At 44.7% G+C, this 4,399-nt stretch overlaps 1 pseudogene; it reads left to right on the top strand.

Annotated features, from left to right (window-relative positions):
- Positions 1-4,399, top strand: part of LOC107123812 — a 62,344-nt pseudogene that overhangs the window by 55,397 nt on the left and 2,548 nt on the right.

The following is a 4,399-nucleotide window of genomic DNA, read 5'->3' as shown; positions in this document are numbered from 1 at the left end:
CAGGAGTCATGTGCCCTTCCTCACCGCTGATTTAGTTAATTGGCAAGCCAACACCCCCGTGCTTGCAGAATGTTGTGGGATTGGTAGAGACACGCTTTAAAACAATTTTAGCTACTCATGAGCTATTCTGACTGCACGCCATCAGTGAATGCACTGTTAGGTAAAGGTAAGGGTCTCCTTTGCTCGAAAGCCAGTCGAGTCCGACTCTAGGGTTGCGGTGCTCATCTCCGTTTCAAAGCCGAAGAGCCAGCGCTGTCCAAAGACGTTTCCGTGGTCATGTGGCCGGCATGACTAAACGCCAAGGCACACGGAACGCTGTTATCTTCCCACTGAAGTGGTCCCTATTTATCTACTTGCAATTTCTTGCTTTCGAACTGCTAGGTTGGCAGGAGCTGGAACTAGAGACGGGAGCTCACTCCATCATGCGGCACACTCGGGTCTTAAACAACTACCGACCTTCCACAGCCTATTCTGACTGCATGCCATCAGTGAATGCACTGTTAACTAGGGGGAAAAAGCAGGTGTTGAAATACGTCAGTCAGCATTTGGCCTCAAACCCTGATTTAACCTCTGTGCCTACAGTAGAGAGGGATTATAATACAAATGAGGGCGTGCGCCATCTCAGAGCTCTAAGGGCCGCTTTGCTTGAAGGTCAAGAAGGTCTATGGTTGCTAGTGTCGTACAGGAATCAGAGGAACATCCCTCTGATTTTTGGGAAAGATCACGTTAGGCATTGCGTCAATATGAAGGGGCAGATGTAGATGACTGGAACAGTTTGAATAGTTGTTGTAGATTTTTCCGGGCCGTATAGCTATGGTCTTGGCATTGTAGCACCTGACATTTCGTCAGCAGCTGTGACTGGCATCCTCAGGGGTATAACACGGAAAGCCCGGAAAATCTACAACGAATGAACTCCGGCCGTGAAAGCCTTCGACAACAGTTTGAATCGTGTGCGCTTGGTTTTCATTAATCAGAGTGCTCCAGACATGAAGCTGAAGTTGCAGAGCACGGAGAATGTTGAAGGAAAGAGTAAGGATGAGCTGGTGGCCGTTGCCACGTGGGTGTTTAGTAACAGGGAGAAAAAGAAGGAAAGGCAGAAGGAAAGTGAACATAAGCACATAAGACAGTGATGGTGAACTTTTAGAGACCGAGTGCCCAAACTGCGACCCAAAACCCACTTATTTGTCGCAAAGTGCCAACACGGCAATTTAACCTGAATACTGAGGTTAATACTGCCAACCTAGCAGTTCGAAAGCAAGAAATTGCAAGTAGATAAATAGGTACCACTTCGGTGGGAAGGGAACAGCATTCCGTGCGCCTTGGTCACATGACCGGTCACATGACCACGGAAACGTCTTCAGACAGCGCTGGCTCTTCGGCTTTGAAACGGAGATGAGCACCGCAACCCTAGATGCCATAGGTTCGCCACCACTGACATAAGAGAAGCCATGTTGGATCAGGCGAATGGGTCACATGGGGGCCAAGAATACCAGGTGCCAGTCAAATGAGATTGTTAGCGGCAGCTATTGTAACTAGAAGTGGCAGAAGTAGAGGATTTGGAAGCCAGGTGGTTCATGTGCACATTCAGTGGCGGGCGATTGAGGACGGGGACATGGTAGAAGTAATAGTGGAAATGCAAGAAGGTTTAAGGATGATGGTTTTGCGTCATTATTGTCACAAGCTTGGCCACTGGCAGCGCGACTGCCCTGCGCAACCCTGTCCTGAGGAAGGCTTGCCCCGACAACCCCAAGAAGGTCAGTTTGTAAATGATGAATAGAATGAGGTAGGGACTGTATAAACCTAGAGGCTCTGACAGAACTACCTGGTTATTATTCTGATCCTGATTACTGTGAGTAATGGAAAGCAATAGAAGTGTTAAAGGAGGCCAATAAAATGGGTGGCTTCACTGAATTTCGGTCAGAAATCCCTTCATGCCCTGAACGTCTTGTCACAGATACGCCCCAAGGTCCTCATTTGACTGTGGCGATTGGAGATGTGGAAAAGCGGGCCCTGTCAGAAGTTTGAGAGAGTGTAGTGGGAGACCATGCTACTGAGACAGCTGGCCACCAAACCTGGGGGGGTTGTCCCCATCTTGGATGATTAATATAGGTATAGCACCGTATTATTGGAAGGTTTTATTGTGATTTTAAATGTTTTATTTATTATATACTGTATTGTATTTTGTACTCGGCTTTGCCACATGTGAGCCGCCGTGAGCCTCTGGGAGGGCAGGATATAAATCAAACTAATAAATAAATATGACTATTCAGTTGATACAGGTGTAGCCATGTCCACCAGTGACTTGCCCATTCAGAAACTTTGGTGGGTTTGAGTGGAAAACCCTTTGTGTGTCCTGTTACTTAAAGCCTGGATGTTCAAATTGGACCTTCGGAACATGCTGTTGCTTTGGCTCCTCAAAGCCCTGTAAATTTGTTGGGAACAGACTTGTTATACAAAACGGGAGCAACTTTAATTTGTGATCCAGAAAGAATCTCCTTGCACCTATCAGAAACCTCAATTCCTTAACTGGTTGGGGTGTTCCAGGGGGAAACAGGAGTGTACCCAGATTACCGATGGTCTGGCTGACCTCCCTAGTTCAGTGTGGGGGACACTCCAGCACGAAGGTCGGGTTCCTTAAATCAGCAACCTCCATTCAGATCAGTGTTCAGCCAGGTCTGGAGTCTCCCTCTGTGAAGCAGTGTCCTATTCCCAAAGAGCCGAAAGAGAGACTGCAGCCCTTGATTGACTCTTACCTAGAGCAGGGAATTTTTGCTCTGTGCCAGTCTCCTTGCAATACTCCTGTGTTGCCGAGAATCCAAAAAGGGGTCCCAGTGAAGAAGTGGTATGGAGATTTGTTCAGGACCTGTGCCCCATGAATGCAGTTGTGCAGCCAAATTAATGACATTGTTCCAAATCCTTACACCACTCTCACTAACTGTAGGGGGATTTCACAGTCCAGAAAATTGCCTGGGGACCCTCCCCCCCCCCAACTAACATTCTATGGGCTGGTTTGAGACGGACAAGAGAGTTTTCACAGAGAGAGATAACCCAGACAGTGGCTTTACCTTAGAAACTATTTATTGACTCTTGAAAACCATAACTTTTAAACTTTTAAAACCCAAAACTTTTAAACATATAACATTCTGGTATGCAGCATACAGAATTAATCAGTTTAATCAGATACTTAAATAGAGTGCACTGTCGTTCTGTAGAGGATGTACCCTGGTTGTTCTGTCAAGACCCAAAGTAAAGGGTGGTTGCCCAGAATAACAGTGACTAAATGAAAATCCAAATGTTAAATACCTTCTGCCATCTATTGAAGCTAATGTGGCTGTCAGTCATACCTGTGACGAACGTCTGACGCATTTGACAAATCCAACCCCTCATACACAGCAGGCATAAACTTTGTCTGTTATTCATGGGGTATCTGAAGGCTACCCACTTTTTAAAGTTTTTACTATCTGTGGGCACACACTTGTAGAGCTTTCTGGGAGAGACTGTCAACCTGTACCATCTGATATTATATAGGTTTTTAACTGTTATATATATTTTAACTGTTATTTATCTTACTGTCTGTTGTAACCCATCCTGAGCCTGCCATGCAGGGGAAGTAGGGCTAGAAATCAAATAAGAAATATATAAATAAAATGGATGATTCATGTGTGAGCATAGCTACCATGGGACACAACCCATGGTTTGCTTTATAAGCTAACATCAAACCACCATCAAATCAGGGGGATGGTGGCTAAGTGGTAGATCATCTGCTCAGCATGCGGAAGGTTCCAGGTTCAATCCCGGCACCTCCAGTTAACAGATCTAGCAGTAGATGATGTGAAAGACCTCAGCGTGAGACCCTGGAGAACTGTTGGCAGTCTTAGACAATACTGACTTTGATGGACCCAGGGTCTGATTCAGGATAAGGCAGTTTCAGGTGTTCACACAATATACAAAGACTTTTTAAATTATTTTTTACAACTTAAAAAATTAATACAGAACTAATAATGCTTGTGTCTGTTACAAGAATTTGTCTTTTTTTTTCTTTTCTCCCCCTGTCTATAGTTACAAATAACATCACCTGGTCAGGGTTGATATATATTGTTCATTTTCCAGATGTGTTTCTAAAAACTATGTTATGTAGGGCTAAGAAGGTATGACGAGGCTGAACCTCGTATGATCTTGTTTTTGTCATTTGGTATTTATCATCAGCTTTGTATGAGGGCTTTATAACAGCTTGTGTAACTTTGACTCTCTGTGACTTTTAATGCAGCTTGACATTCAGGCCCTGTGTTTTTAATTACATTATAGTGTGCATGAATTTTAATTGCTGTAGCTTGACCTCTGAAACATTCTCAGTACATTTCCCGTTGAGTTTGTTTCCTCCTCCTTCTTTGTTTGACGT

The sequence above is a fragment of the Gekko japonicus genome, unplaced genomic scaffold (assembly GCF_001447785.1).
Source record: "Gekko japonicus isolate JY-2015 unplaced genomic scaffold, Gekko_japonicus_V1.1 scaffold712, whole genome shotgun sequence".
Taxonomy (NCBI): Eukaryota; Metazoa; Chordata; class Lepidosauria; order Squamata; family Gekkonidae; genus Gekko; species Gekko japonicus.
The sequence above is the reverse complement of the archived record's forward strand: the minus strand, read 5'-3'. Positions and strand labels throughout refer to the sequence as shown.